This window comes from Lolium perenne, chromosome 7 (assembly GCF_019359855.2).
Source record: "Lolium perenne isolate Kyuss_39 chromosome 7, Kyuss_2.0, whole genome shotgun sequence".
In the NCBI taxonomy this organism is placed as follows: domain Eukaryota; kingdom Viridiplantae; phylum Streptophyta; class Magnoliopsida; order Poales; family Poaceae; genus Lolium; species Lolium perenne.
Genome location: NC_067250.2, coordinates 316,101,668 through 316,118,345, shown reverse-complemented (window position 1 = coordinate 316,118,345; position 16,678 = coordinate 316,101,668). Strand labels below are relative to the sequence as shown.

The window sequence follows — 16,678 nt, the reverse complement described above, 5'->3', positions numbered from 1 at the left end:
CCGGGTAGTTATAACTCTGCCCTACTATTTGTGGTTAGTGCTATATCTTAGGTCTAGCTAACATATTAGCCTTCACAGGTCGGAAAGGGCTGGACGACAACATTTGATTCTTCTTCCTCTAGTTCTGATGTTATAAATCAGTTTTGTATAACTGGTATACTTTTTTTTTTACTTCTCTCTTCTGAGCAGCAGACCGTAGCCTAACTGGGATTTCACATATGAATTATTTGAAGGTACAATAAAGCTTCGAGGTTGACATAAAGGAGCTCATCGCTGATGTGGCTCCCTGGTTTGGCCGACCTGCGCCTCCACGTGGACTATTACATTTGCTGGTCAATGGCCTCCTCACACGGCCTCCTACTTTTCTTCCTGTTGATGGTCGCTGCACCTCCAGCAGGTGAGACCTATTCCTCAATCTGCTGCTGGGATCTATAGCTGTACACCCACATTTTCCATGAAATCTTTTGAGCACTGAATTCTCATGAGGACACTCCTGCATTTCGAAAACAATGAGTATGTACACTCCAAGTATTGGCAAGATCCTTATTATTCTTGTTATGATCATTAACTGCAGCTTAAAACTGTGATTGCATTCCATTGGGTGTAGCTGGATGCTGTTAGATTTGCTGATGAAAGACTTCTGGATTATTCATATTGGACCAAGGTACTTGCTGTTAGAAGCTACATGTTTGATGTTTATTATTGATCATATGCTGGGGGTAACTTGAACATTTCTCAATGATGATAATTGGCCAAGTTAGAGGAAGGTTGGAGACTTGCTCTCTTTCCTCCGTACTTTGCTGAATTCGATACAGCCAAACATGTTCTCATGGATGTTGCACAACTCTCTTTGCAGGTTCTTTAGATACAAGAATACCAAGATGAAGCGTGTTGGTCGTGCTGTCCACTGGACTGCCGGCGTACACTAAGGCTTCCTGCCCCTGCCTTCTTCGACTGTGACCTCTCCTACTGCGGTAGCCTTCTTCTTCGACTCCTTGTGTTCAGGCGGTAAGATTCTGGTTCCAATCGATCCAATGACGTCACTGTTTAGGTCCAGCTGTGTTGGCTTTTCAATTAGTACTTGGTCATGGCACTAATAAGTGCTGTTGTAAGCTAACTATTTGGTTGGTGTTTATGATTAAAGGGTAAATAAAATCACAGCGTGTTCCTTTGCACTGTACATGTCCATTAGCATCTTCATATTAGTTACTTTGATGCATTTGTGACATATTCTTGCAAGGATCAGATTTACATTCCATGTTCATTTCTAGCAAAGATTGTTGGTTAGAACTATCATTTATCTTGCTTGCTTTGCACTCATTTGCACTTGTGATAAATACCTTCCATATACTGATTTATTGATGTTTCTCAGATGCAAGTTTTAGAAGGCTGGTAGCATCGAAGCCATGACCTGCAGGTGGAGGGTGGAAGAACAGCTAGCGAAAGCTGAACTCCTCTTGCTTGCGAAACCAATTGAATACCTGGGTTGTACTGGTCGTGGACTGTTATTTGTGACTCCAAATCTGGAATGTTGGGTGGTAGTCGACGAAGTACATCGTTTTTGTGATGCTCCAGACTTGTGATGGAGTTGGGTTGTCCTGTTGCACTTTTATTGATTATTGTTTGGATTATGATCTGATTATCCCCAAAACAGGGATCGGCCTGCATATGCACGTACATGTGATAGTTAGCTTGTGACAGCCTCTTCCCAGAGGATGTGGTGCAGCAGAAAGTTTTCGTGGGCTAAGGCAGGTGAGATTTGTCCGCAATTTAGACCAAAACCCTCGCGGGCTAAGGCAGGTGAGATTTGTCCGCGATTTAGACCAAAACACTCTGCTTCCCTATGTAAACGTTTACCTGATTTTCGTCTGTATCTCCTTGGCCGTCCCTCCCCCCGTCTTCTCTCTGGCGCCCTGTGCAGCCTTCATACTCTCCTTCTTTTGCATGGCTCTATTGATTCCCCACTTCGCATTGCACGATGCATGCACCGGCATCCATTGGCCATGGCGAGCTTTTGGATCTCCATTAGAGAAATGAGCATGTAGGAAAAAAAAATGGCGCTGAAATCAAACGGAAACAAGGATTTGGGCGCGGAAACAAAATATTTGAAACATTGGCGCCGGATTCAAACTGTTTGAAGGTCGCTGCTCAGGTCAGATCATGCACGTGGTACATAAAAAAGGCGATGAACAGACATTCTCTTCTTCCTCTAGCCAATGGAGAACTTCGATTTGAATCACCCACCAGCCCGTTGACTATCACGTGATAAAGGATTACTATAGGAAGGCCTAAATTTCGATCGCTGAGTGAGAGAACGCCATCGAAGGTTAGAACATGATCTAGTTCATCCAATTTCTTGCAACTTGCGAATGATTTTTATGTGTGTCTGGTTTCATTGCTTGCAGATGTTCTGGATAGCAGTTTGGACGAGGAAGACGATGATTCTGACATGGACGAAGATGCTGGAGGTACATGAGAGGGGCATATAGAAGTCAGTGACATAACAGTGTATTTTCGAGCGCGGTGAGGGAGGTAGTGTGGTGGCCCTAGGCGAGGTGCCACTACGAGCAACAACCGAGCTTGACCCAAGCTTTTCGAGATCGATCGAACTCAACAAGCCCATTTTTTCTCTTCTATTGGCTAGCTACGGTGGCCCCGACTTGATTTGTCGCCTACTTTTTTCTTTCTTTCTTTATCGATTCAATCGTAACACGGGCGAGTCCATGCATACTTGCTTTTCTTCTTTCTTTCTTTTTCATTGACTTGGATGCTTGCTTTTCTACTTTCTTTCTTTTTCATTGACTTGGATACTTGCTTTTCTGGAACGCCGAATCGGGAGCAGTGTTTTTCAGATTCCATCGGACCAATCAATTTACCTTCCTTGGTCGCGCACAAGTGCAGGCCTCACTACATACTATACACATACTATAACACGCGTAAGCGACTGATCGATCGACTCAAGTAGGGCCCTAGACCAAAGCTAGCTTAACCACCATCAAATCATCATGCGTATAACACGAAAAGCCAACGAATAGCTAGCTCGGTTTTCTTTTTTGCTTGTCATAACCATAAGTGTGTCAAGTGCTTGCCTCGGTTCACTTCTTCACAGTAGACTCAAGACAAAAATAAATAAATAGAGGTCAACTACATGCTTTCCTTTGCGAAGAAAATCTACTTCGACAAGGTAGCTAACTAGCTGGAAAATTTGCCATCAACTATTCCAATTTCTGGACATTTCTTACCAACACAGCAAAATAGCATATCCACAGCTCTACATGCATTCTAGATTCAACTCCATCAATTAAAGACGACCGCAATGCAAATTAATATATTGCACACATGCAAACGAAACAATTACACTCCATTACAACCTTCTGCTCTGGTTACAAAATCTTCACCGGATTTTACAAGACTTGAAACACTGCACCAGCAGCACAAACCCCGGAGACAGCACATCTCGAATTTCTACCGGATCCCTCCCTTGCACCAGAACAAGCATAATCTGCATTCACATAAGGCAAAATTCAGACACTATCCCTTGGACTAAAACCACATGGCTATTGTAACTTAACAGACACAATCCAAAGTCGTTTTTTTTATTTACTCACACATACAGTTAGCATTTTGGAGCTTATGTTAAAGGAACCACAAACTTGATCTGTCATGACCTAGTCATAGTTACACAACTTCCAAAACTGATCCTAAACCAGAGTCGTCATCGACGGCTCCATGGCCTGATCACACTTTAGCCACGGCTCTACATGGCCAATGCGCAGACCATTTAGACGAGACAATGTGATACTCACCTGAACAACCGATACATAGAGGAAGAAGGCCACCGCCGCTACCTCCTGTGGCTAGCTCCAGCCCTGCTTCTCCGTCCTGCAAATAGAATGTGCAGGCTTAATTGCTGCCAGCAATCACATGTTCCCAGGCATCCCAATGAAATGCCAAGAAATAGTTTGAGCAGCAGTGGCAGCAAAGTGATGTTGATTATTCTGGGGAGGCAAACAAATTGCAACTGATGACAACTGTTAACTTGGTCAAATAAATTGTACTGGCACACTACAAAGTAATTTAATGGTTGATGTCATGCTTTATTATATATGGATAAGTAACAGTGGCAACTACCAGGATAGTAAAATTAGTCAAGCGCTAGAACCTGGCACTATATTACCAGCAGCAGCCAAATACTATCAATTCACAGCTGCTACGACTTAAACTAATTAATCAATGTAAGTTCAATCAGTGATGGTCGATGGAATGCACCAGTTCAACGAGTATGTTCAATGTTGACAAGATCAACTACACCTGCAACAGCACATTCCAGTACCAGCAAAGCACCAAAAAACCCTAAAAGTCCAACAGCTAGATGGCCGTACACAGGGCATCAAAGGGGAACTCAAGGAATCACCTGAGAGAATTGTAGACAAAGCCAAGATAGCACCACGACGGTTGTGGCGCTGCGAACTCGCTGCCAAAGCCAGCCCAACAGCCGGCAGACCGCACACACTTATGCACCTCACATATAAGAAGAAGTCATATGTTAGAAAAGAAAGTAGGATACAAGGATAACTAAGCTAGTATGCAGAAAATATGAACTAGATCAATGGAATGCACCATATTCAAAGGGATGCAGGTAGAGACTTCTTCAAAAAAATTAGTTGGGCAATCTCATCTATCACGGGAGCACCATTAGAGTAGGTACATGCCATTCTGTGCAGATATAGCTAGCTAAAGACGATATAGATATGCCCATGTGAAGACAAAATATAATTGAGCAAAATTAAACGGAGAACAAATGCTCCTGGATATTCTAGGCCTTCAGTTTATGCCTAACTCATGCTATTCAGGACCTCAATAGAATATTGCTATGTTGCAACATTGCACAGCATATCAACTTGGTTAAGGCCCAAAAAGACACATGTAACTGAAATAGGTACAATTCATAATGAAAATGTCAACCAACGAATTTGTTAGAACAGTGCTTAGTGCCAGGATCACGTCCTAGTTACACAACTACCAAAACTGAACCTAAACCAGCATCGTCATCGCCTCAATGGCCGGATCACACTTTAGCCGTGGCTAGATGCCACTGTATATCACAGCAGGGATACTCACCTAAACCACCAAGACTAGAGGAAGAAGGCCACCACCGCTACCTCCTTCGGCCACCTCCGGCTCCGCTTCTCAGTCCTGCAAATAGAATGTGCACGCTTAATTACTGCCAGCAATCACATGTTCACAGGCATGCCAATGAAATATCAAGAAATAGTCAAAGCAGCAGCTAGCAGCGAAAATGTCATGTTGAATATTCTGGGAAGGCAAATAAATGCAGTTGATGGCAACTGTCAACTTGGCCAAATAAATTGTAGTGGAACACTACAAAGTAATTTAATGGGTGTTGTCATGGTTTATTAGATATATGGATCAGTAACAATGGAAAATATCAAGATAATTAAAGTACGTGATCGCTAGCCAGCTAGGAGCAGCAAACCTGAACCTATATAATGAAATCTGACATTATTTCATCACCAGCAGCAGCCAAATACTATCAATTCAAAGCTGCTAAGAGTTAAAATTACTAAATCACTGCAAGTTTAATTAGCAAGTGTTCAAAACTTTTCCATGATATTTGCCGTTTTCTGGACATCCATGCCACAATTGAAATGACAGTAAAAGTTCATACAGCATGCCTCTAGAGACATTCAAACATACAATCCAATTCGACTAATATGTTAAACGTTGACAAGATCAACTACACATGCAACCATACATTCCAATACCACTAAAGCACAAAAAAGTTCTAAATGTCCAACAGATTTGCATTGCAATATCCAAAAAAAGCAAGTAGAAAGTGACCCAGAACACAGATTTGCAATTTGCTGTAACATTCATGCAAGCAAGCGAAGGAAAAATATAGAGAATGCAGTGACTTCCTGTACATGGGCAGCATCAACCAACCAGAAAAATCCTACTAATTCAGATCAAACCAATAGGATAACAGAAGAAAAAAAAGGACCATGCAAACATTCTCACTTGCTTAAATTCCCCTAGTTTATCCCTCTCATTTGGCAAGAACACAATTCACAGAGAACACCATATGCAGCAACCAGACCAGCAGGGTTAGAAAGAGTGAAATTACCTCAACCCTGAACTTGCTGGTGATGCCGGCAAGGGTGCCCATCCTGGAGACCTTGTGCTCGAGGTCGTCCACGGCCAAGAAGCAGGACAGCGGCGTCCTGTCCCGCTTCAGACTCGTCGGTGGTGAACACGGGTAGCAAGGGCGCCACACATGAACCAACCAACAGGACGATCCCTAAGTCCTTCTAAAAGTAGAGGTCCTACTAGTAGCATGCTGACAACAGTAGTAGCAAGATCTGCCACAAGTTGCTCCATTGACCTACATCAATAATATATCAAAAAAATCAGTAAATGTTCATGCCTACAGAACAATGAAGAAAATTGAAGTCCAAGCAATTGGAAGCTGGTATCTTCACTTAGGATTTACAACAAGAAGACTACATTGATATCCATGCTATCATCGGAATCAAACCACGGAAAGCAAAGGAGCTATTCTCCCGAAACAAAACGATCAAGATTACACAGCACCAATCCATAACATACAGTAAGAGCAAAAAGAGGCCTTTAACAGAAAATTCATGAATTACATTGACTACCATAAAGCTCCAGATCAGCTGCATTTGACTCAGTCTTGACGTGATCATAACTTGTAAAAATCATTATTGCATGTTGTTGTGTTAGATTTACACATGACATGATAGACAAAACAGAACTGTCTTCTCTTTGTTTCTCACCAATTTACACATGAGCAGGAACAGGGGGCTATTTATTTCTAAAACAAAATCTACGGAGAAGATGAACATGAGACTAGAAGCCACACAAGAGGAACTGGAACAAGAACAGGACCTTCAAGAGAACAAGAAGCAATATATAGGTCATTTGTTTTATTTAATAATCTACAATGAAGAGCAAATGGGCAGAAGTGGCATGGTGTACCCATGCATCTTATGCAGCACGGACTAGCTGATTTTGGCCACCACGAGTACGTCCATGTTAAAATCAATTTCCACAAAGTTCTGGGTGCACATCTTGCTCACACGGACATGGACACCTAAAAATCTAATCTTTTCACCTAATGACCTCTACTGATCTGCTAGTTGTTAGCACACATCGGGATGCAGCTTCTAAATACGCATGCCAGTTCTTGGCAGATCCACATCGTACCAAACCAGGGACCAAAGAGAGGGGAAACAGGGGTCCTCACCTGCACGGCAAGCTGGACGCGAGGTCGTCGTGGACGAGGTCGCCGGCGGCGATGTGGAGGAGGGCCCGGAGCTGGTGGCCGGCGAACCGCACTCCCATGGCCGCCATCTCATCCTGCTGGTCGGCTCTCCGGTGCTTCGCTGACGGCGGAGGGAACGAGGATAGCGCGTGGTTGGCGACAGATCTCCGGGGCTCGCGTCGCCGCTGGCGCGTCCTGGCTGCCGGCGTTCAGCAGCCGCCCCGGCCACGCGCGCGACGTGGGCAAGGCGAGATCGACGGAGCCGCTCGCATAGAAATACGCACGCGGGCGCGCTCCGGCGAGCAAGCCCAGCCGCGCCGCCGTGGTCGCAGCAGAGGACCGAACGGGGAGATATGCGTGCGTTGGTTAGGGTTTCGGTTCTTTTTTTTTCTTATTAAAATGGGCTCTGTATACGCATTTATTTGGACCCTATATTTGCAAAGCGGGCTGTTGAGCCAGTTGGACTGAGTTTTCGCCGTTAAACTTCTCCCGCTTGAATTTTGTTAGCTCGAAAACATCTCCCGCGCGATCTGTTGCACCAGGCAGTGTGCATGCACATCTAAAGGTATAATTGCTGCACCCCCATGGTGCACTCTGAGGCTATCCACGCCAGGCAAGTGGCGTGCAAGGACCGGGCGCTCGCCTCGCTCGTCTCCACGGGTTGGTCCACGCGTCACGATGCGGTTGGCTCGGCGAGGGAGAAAAGAAAAGCGAACGGAGGAGCGGAAAAAGTAGCGACCAGATGTGGCCTTCTCCTCCCGTCCCCTCGCATCTCCCACACCCGCCGCCATCTCGCACGCATCTCAGCCCCACGGTGCTGCCGGTTCCTTCTCCGGCTCGTCCTCTACGCCGGTGACGGGCTCATCCTCTACGCCGGCGACGGGATCTTCTACTCCCCTCTCACCTCATCTTCTTCCTGACCCAAGCCACAGCGGAAGTCGCCTGGAGAAGGAGCGGCCACGACCTCGACACGCCGTCAAGGATGCTGGCCTACGTTCGCAGGGAGGGGCACATGAGTGGCCGCCGAGAGGAGGGGAAGGGCAGCAGGGTGCCATGTCTTGAGGAGGCAAAGCTTGACGAGGAGGAGCAGGCGAGCGAGGTCTGGAATCATCTCCTCTTCGCCGGGCAGCTCGTCCTCGCCGGCAGGAGCACCATGGGCCGCCGCCGTCACCTGCCATGGCACCACCATCGTGGCCCTCAACATCAAGAACAAGTCCACGTACAGGTTCACACCTCTCTTTCTCCCCCTGTCCTCTCCCTCTCTAATCCCTACAGATCCTCAACTTTATTTCTGCATGTTTATTTTATCAATGCCTACGAGGTGTTTGACAAAAATCCTGCAGGGAAGATTAATCCATGTCTTATATTTTCTCTGCTATTTACTCAGTTTTTTTTCTGAAATTTATCCCAAATCAAGAATAGTAATTCAAGTTGTCGGTCTAGCCGTTTGCTTGTGTGATGCACATGTTTGTATTGGACAAAAACTGAATGAACTACGTTTGTCTTAGGGTCTGGGAAATTTCCTCAGTACACAGTAGGAGGATGGCTAGCCACAAAGAAGGACAGGGAGGCTGACCCATCCATGGCACCATCGCCGGCATTCTCGCCCCTCGGCGGACGACCATAGAAACGAACAGGGGAGGGGTTAAACTGCTGAACTTCTTGCCAGGTTTGTGTTTGACGGCGAGCCATCTGACCTAAAGAAAAATGAATTGGCCAATAGCGAAGATGGACCAAGCAATAGAAGAGCCAAATCATGCACTTTGGATTGTAACAGTGTTGACAAAAATCTTTGCCAGATACTTCATATAGCAGACGATGAAGCTCATTTTCATATGAAGCAGAGTGCAAACTTGTACAACCTTGATGTTCACATACGCCGAAAAGTCATCATTATCTTAATATGAGGATGTGCCGGATACAGGTCTACTATGCGATCTTCTTTGGTCTGATCGAGGAAAAGATGTCAATGGATGGGGCATGAATGATAGAGGTGTCTCATCCACATTTGCCCACCAGGTAGAACTATAGTGCATCATCGTTTTGTTTATTACTTTCTAGGTAATTAAGGTGTTAACCTATTTCATCTGATGCCAGGTTGTTGAGGATGGGTATGAATTCTTTGCTGACAGACAACTGGTCACCATATTCTCGGCTCCCAACAAATGTGGTGAATTTGATAATGCTGGCGCAATGATGAGTGTTGATGAAACTTTGATGTGTTCTTTTCAAATTCTGAAACCAGCTGAGAGAAAAACCAAATTTATGGCATCAAACAAAATGTGAAATGATGAAGCTCTTTCCTCTCCCAGAGGCTACTGAGGTCAGTTGCTCCAGTTGCACTATCTTGCCTTACTCTATGTTTAATGTTGCAATGGTTTGATCATATTCCCACACATAAGTTACTGTAAAGACTAGATAGTTCAATCCAGGGACAAATTGGTTTACTGTAACCCTTGTCCCCTTGTCACAATTTCATTATTAACGTTCCCGAATATCGGCACTATGTTATACTATCTACAATGTGCTTGCAGCTTCTTGTCATCAATTCATCTGTTGGTAGTTCTGAGGTGCGACAACTTTTTACTCTTATGCAGATAGAACATCTTCTGGGTTTGGGATTGCTGATATTCCTTCTGGTGTTTTGCAGGAGACAAGGAATGTAGTCTTTCATGTGCTAACTGATGCTCACAATTTCTATTTCATGAAGCACTGGTTTAAGTTCTTAAGAAACACCTACAAAGAATCAGCTGTCAATGTCGTTAACAATGAGCATATTATATTTTGGAGAATTTGCCAGAGTGCATGCATAAATTATATATGCGTGAGGAATTCCTTGTTATCGTCAGTAGTTTTGAGCGACCTACTGAGAGGTATAAAACGGAGTATTTATCAGTGTTTAGTCACTTAAATTTCTTTATTCCTGAAATACTTAAAGATTTAAAGAAGGTGATTGTGTTAGATCGTGATGTGATTTCAGTGTGGCTTCTCTTTCTTGTGGAATCTTGATATGGGAGATAAGGTGAATGCTGCTGTCAAGTTTTGTGGCCTGGGAATGGGTAAACTAAAAACCTTTTCGGTGAGGTAACATATGATCCCCAGTCATGTGCATGATGTCTGGGTTGATGTGATAAATTTGGAAAATTAGAGGAGTATAATATTACGGAGAATTATTTGCAACTTCTGGAAAAGGTTGGTTTTGTTCTCAGCCTGCTTTTATTTCAAGTTCTTAAGCATATTCATCTTTAGTATTCCAAGATTTTCAGTTATCATCCATGCTTGAAATAACTATCCATTATGATACTAGCTTAGACTCTGCAATTTTAGTCTCTTCTGAGAAAAAAATACATAATTTGGATGAATGAAACCTGTGTGAAGTCAGTAGCTTATTATCACTTCTACTCTTATCCTGTTACAGTTCTATAACAATGATGACTAGGCCTCACTGTGAGCTACAGCTTTACCTGTAAGCTTGCTCTCATTCCAGAATCTTTCCTATTAAACTGTGTGTTTTTGTGCCCCCTTTTAAACCACAGCCCGTGCTTTATTTTGCTCTTTCCTATCAGAGCTAATAGTTGTGTGTATTTAGAGCTAAATTCTTTTGGGGAAACTTCTGTACGTACATGTATCTACTATTTTCAGTGAGACCTATTGAAAAGTCATCAATGCATTTGATCCATTCAATCTTACCTCATGCTTCGCTATTACAAGTGACTTTCAGCATCAAGGCCACAATGCCAGAGGAAATGAGTTGGAGGCAGTCGACTGTTGATTTGGTCTCTGAGTATCATACAATTTCTGTTCAGAGATATCTGCATTGGGTCTAACATTGATTTGATAAATGTTGATCTTCGAATTCGACATAGCAATTTTTTCCCTAAACATGTAATGCTCGATCTTGATTTGCTTTGGTTAGGCCGCTAAAAATTGCTTGCTACTACTATTAAATGAGAGAAAGAAATTGGTGCTTACATAACGCAACTTTGAATTTTGTTTACACATTTTTTTGCAAAGCAGCTTTTTAGCAGTTTTCTATTTTTATTTGTTTGTGGTTTTCTTACGAATCCAAAATTCTTCCTATTAATTATAATGCTTTGAAAAATAGTATATATTGATTTGTTCGTCTGTCTATTGGTTTTGTCTCTTATACAGAGCGCAGGGAAGTCTAAAAAATCGAAGTCTGAAAATCTTTCTTTTATGCTTGCAGTTTTATTAAGCATAATTTTTGCAAAGATCGCTGCGATTGTCGATCCCCGGACGTGCATGAGGGGAACTGACAAGTGACGACAACGGCGATCCCCGGACGGAGCTCCAGGCTGGATATATGATTCTACCAAATCCAGCATTTAGCGCTTTGGCATGCATCCAGGTGCATGTTAGCTTGTGGGGGCTAGAGAGGGAGGAGAAGCGGGAGCAGCGATTTTCCTTCAGTAAAGGATTTGGAGAAGAGGATTAAGCCAAATGAGGTTCTGGGTGGGGCTTGTGCTGGGGGTCGCGGTGGTTGTCGCTTACTTCTTCAAACTCTTGCACTGCCCATGACATGCAATTGGAGAAGTGGGTAGCAGTGATTTTCCTTCAGTAAAGGATTCGGATTAGAGGAGGAATCTAAATGAGGTTCTTTTGGGGGCTTCGGCTGGGGGGTCGCAATGGTTGTCGCCTGCTTCTCCAACTCCCTACACTGCCCTCGACGTGCAGTTGGTAAGCCATGCTAAAATTAGTTTTTGAATTTGCATCTCAATAAGGCCCCATGATTATAGATTGCTTAGTGTCCAAATCACCACTGGAGTGCTCTCCATACCTACAAGGTTAGAAGCACATTAAAGTTGATGCTTCCCTATGAGGCTATTACTCTATTTTCTGCTCTCCATCTTTACATCTGAATATTTTCTACCTCTTTGCAATATGGTGTTTTTTCATCAAGCATGCCCCTATTTTCAGGGAAGTTGTTCAGACTTCTCTTTGATTACTTATTTTAGCTGCACAGAAATGAGTAATGCTTTGGTTCAATGCAGGTTTTAAGGAGGCAACAACAAGCAAACTCCCCGTAGGAAGTAGAAACTCTACCGAGGTATGGATAATGTTTGTTTGCCACACACTTGCGAGTTCACTAGATGACACATATGACATTCTCTTCAGGTGTTGCATTTCCAGATCATTTTGTCTTCCTATTTGTTTAGTACCAGCTTTTGATGTCTCTGATTGCTCTAATAGTTTCTGTATATAGATATTATTCTTATATGTCAAAACTGTTTTGAAGAAGTAGAAATAGATGATGTGTTACTACATTTACAAATTTTGCATGTGGTTGGTCGGCAATGCTATAAGCTGAAGAATGACTCTATAATCATGTGGCTAACTGGTTGTAAGTTAATTTGTTTCTTTTCACCCAAAAGTATAATCTTTACAAACAGCTCAATTGTGTTTTTAAGTGTTAATATGCCTCTGTATGTTCCACTATTTTAGAGTGATTTTTTGTGTGGGTGTTTATTTCGGCATCTCATATTTCTGATATCTCTAGAACTGAACAGTGTTTGTGTTCTTCTGAACTTAAGCCTTTTCTTTTCTTCGTCTTCCAAGGATGGCTGCTATGTAATACAAGTGCAACTTTATGAAATCAGGATCCACTAACGACTTACAAACCAATTATTTTGTTTATAAGTAAGCCATAATTTCATATATTTAATTGCTTCTTCCATGGTTAAAAGGGCAAGCTTGGCAGCTGAGAACAAGTGTGCATGTGAATTCTTTGCCTGTTAGCGGTTGCTAACCATTTTCTTCCAGGTTTATCTATCATTTAAGAATATCCTCATCAAGATGCCATGCAGTTTATTGCTTTGTTCAGAGCTTATGTCACGCCTCTGACGAATACTATGACACTCGAAGAACAGTTATCCAAGGGACTACAGGCTTCGGGGAGTTACCATTCAGAATGGGAGGCAGGATTTATTTAAGCCTTTTTTCATTTCCTTTTACCACTGCTGCGTTCCATCCGGTTTAACTAACAAGTGTAACACCTATACAAGCTAGAAGAGGTGTGTGTGAGTCGTTCATCTGTTTTCGATATATTTGTTTGTTTGGCCTTCTTATATATTTGCTGTTCTAATAAGCAGTTCTGTTGTGTAAAAATGCAGGCTGTCAATAAGGTTCTTTCATTGGATCAACAAGCACTCCCCTTCCAAAACGTCCTACTGGGAGATACTCTTATAGCACCAGTGATTAAATATCATACGAATCCAGGTTGTCAATAAGGTTCTTTCCTTGGATCATGCATTATTGCAGCTCGACGAGTCTGGCACGATCTTCATTGACAAAGCCTATCATAACAAGCCATTGCTTCCTCCCAGTTTGAAAAATACAGGAAATACATGCTTCATGAATGCTACTTTGCAGGCTTTCCTTTCATGCTTTTCTTTTGTTCAGATTGTACAACTTGAAAAATCAGAGTATACCCAAAGTTCTAATACCTAAACAGATCAGTTTCATGTATTGTTTGTGCTTATTTCATTGAATTCTATTGAATATTGCTTTCGTATTAGGTTGGCCATGTAGGATAACGTAGCATAGAAAACAAAAAAAATTTCCTACCGCGAACACGCAATCCAAGCCAAGATGCAATCTAGAAGACGGTAGCAACGAGGGGGTATCGAGTCTCACCCTTGAAGAGATTCCAAAGCCTACAAGAGGAGGCTCTTGTTGCTGCGGTAGACGATCACTTGCCGCTTGCAAAAGCGCGTAGAAGATCTTGATCACGATCGGTTCCGGCGCCACGAACGGGCAGCACCTCCGTACTCGGTCACACGTTCGGTTGTTGATGAAGACGACGTCCACCTCCCCGTTCCAGCGGGCAGCGGAAGTAGTAGCTCCTCTTGAATCCGACAGCACGACGGCGTGGTGTCGGTGGCGGTGTAGAAGTCCGGCGGAGCTTCGCTAAGCAAACCGGACAATATGAAGTGGAGGAGCAAAGCTAGGGTTTGGGAGGGGGTGGCCGGCCACTCAAGGGGGGGCGGCCAAGCTATGGTCTTGGGGTGGCCGGCCCCCTCCCTTGGCCCCTCATTATATAGGTGGATCCCAAGTGTTGGTGTCCAAGTCTTCGAATAAGACCCGAAACCAAAACCTTCCATAGGAGGGGGCAAACCTAGCCCAACTAGGACTCCCACCCAAAGGTGGGATTCCCACCTCCCATGTGGGGGGTGGCCGGCCCCCTATGGTGGAGTCCACTTGGGACTCCACCCCACTAGGGCTGGCCGGCCATGGAGGTGGAGTCCCTTGTGGACTCCACCTTCCTTGGTGGTTTCTTCCGGACTTTTCTAGAACCTTCTAGAACCTTCCATAGAACCTTCCGCGACATTTTATTTCACATAAAATGACATCCTATATATGAATCTTATTCTCCGGACCATTCCGGAACTCCTCGTGATATCCGGGATCTCATCCGGGACTCCGAACAAATATTCGAACTCCATTCCATAATTCAAGTGCTACCATTTCAACATCCAACTTTAAGTGTGTCACCCTACGGTTCGAGAACTATGCGGACATGGTTGAGTACTTACTCCGACCAATAACCAATAGCGGGATCTGGAGATCCATAATGGCTCCCACATATTCAACGATGACTTTAGTGATCGAATGAACCATACACATATATTACCAATTCCCTTTGTCTCGCGATATTTTACTTGTCCGAGGTTTGATCTTCGGTATCACTCTATACCTTGTTCAACCTCGTCTCCTGACAAGTACTCTTTACTCGTACCGTGGTATGTGGTCTCTTATGAACTCATTCATATGCTTGCAAGACATTAGACGACATTCCACCGAGAGGGCCTGAGTATATCTATCCGTCATCGGGATGGACAAATCCCTTGTTGATCCATATGCCTCAACTCATACTTTCCGGATACTTAATCCCACCTTTATAGCCACCCATTTACGCAGTGGTGTTTGGTGTAATCAAAGTACCTTTCCGGTATAAGTGATTTACATGATCTCATGGTCATAAGGACTAGGTAACTATGTATCGAAAGCTTATAGCAAATAACTTAATGACGAGATCTTATGCTACGCTTAATTGGGTGTGTCCATTACATCATTCACACAATGACATAACCTTGTTATTAATAACATCCAATGTTCATGATTATGAAACTAATCATCCATTAATCAACAAGCTAGTTTAAGAGGCATACTAGGGACTTCTTGTTTGTCTACATATCACACATGTACTAATGTTTCGGTTAATACAATTCTAGCATGATATATAAACATTTATCATAAACATAAAGATATAAATAATAACCACTTTATTATTGCCTCTAGGGCATATCTCCTTCAGTCTCCCACTTGCACTAGAGTCAATAATCTAGTTTACATTTGTAAAGATATAACACCTTGGCCTTATGGTGCTTTATCATGTATTGCTCATGGGAGAGGTTTTAGTCAACGGATCTGACATGCTCAGAAACGTATGTATTTTGTAATTCATTTGCGTCTTAACGCATCACTCATTTCCAAATGAGTCGGCATTAAATATGTTTGGTCTTCTGGTGGAACCTTAATTCCGCGGTCTGAAATATGTCACTAATATTGTCACACACAATATAGCTTCAAAGTTCGACTATTTGAACTACACCAAGCTCTCAAAGAACCTCTTGACTTAACATCCTTTGTCATTGTCAAAACAATGACATACTCTGCCTTCTTTTGTAGAATCCGTCGCGATATTTAGAACTCTTCTAAATCTAGCATAGACAACTTCTAGCTCATTGTGCTACCTTTTAAAACAATACTTAGTCTAATTTGAGATTTGAAATTTTATTTTCATATGTGACAAAACCAATATCGGTGTAACACCTTACAGCGATTTGTTTGTCATTACTTCATACAAAAATATATATATATATCCTTAGTTCTTCTAAAGTACTCAAGGATATTCTTACTGTCGTCCCATGATCATCTTATGAATCATTCCGGTATATGCTCATAACATTTTAGAGCACAAGATATCTGATTATGTACATATTATTCATGATCTAAAATCACTCATGTGTTTTTACTCATCGAGTGTCAGATACACTCAAATCTTGTTAAAACTTCACATGATAAGAACATTTTCTTAATATTTCTATATTGAACTACTTCAATATCCATTCTATGTACTTTGACTTAAACTTATTATGTGTTTCAATCTATCTTCATAGATCTTGACACAAAATTTGTTTCAGTCCATATCCTTTCATTGAAGTTAATTTCTCAATGAAACCTTTTTAATCAAGTATATAATTACATCATTTATAACCAATTATATGTCATCTACATAAAGTATTATAAATATGTCTCAGCGCTCCCACTTAATTTCTTGCAAATGCAAGC

The 16,678-nt window shown here is 42.6% G+C and overlaps 2 long non-coding RNA genes across 3 annotated transcripts; one reads left to right on the top strand and one right to left on the bottom strand.

Moving 5' to 3' along the window:
- The first annotated feature begins 237 nt into the window (after nucleotides 1-237).
- LOC127317677 (uncharacterized) lies at nucleotides 238-1,651 on the top strand. Of its 2 annotated transcripts, none has more exons than XR_007861395.2 (4): nucleotides 238-397; nucleotides 575-664; nucleotides 857-1,008; nucleotides 1,373-1,651. It is a non-coding gene; the product is annotated as an uncharacterized lncRNA (long non-coding RNA). The 2 variants fall into 2 exon arrangements; XR_007861394.2 differs by having other exon boundaries at nucleotides 575-767.
- Nucleotides 1,652-3,301: 1,650 nt separating this feature from the next.
- Nucleotides 3,302-7,681, bottom strand: LOC127317678 (uncharacterized). Its single transcript, XR_007861396.2, has 6 exons — nucleotides 7,289-7,681; nucleotides 6,146-6,403; nucleotides 5,122-5,196; nucleotides 4,415-4,521; nucleotides 3,807-3,882; nucleotides 3,302-3,502 (listed from the first exon to the last, which is right to left on the bottom strand). It is a non-coding gene; the product is annotated as an uncharacterized lncRNA (long non-coding RNA).
- Between the last annotated feature and the right edge of the window lie 8,997 nt (nucleotides 7,682-16,678).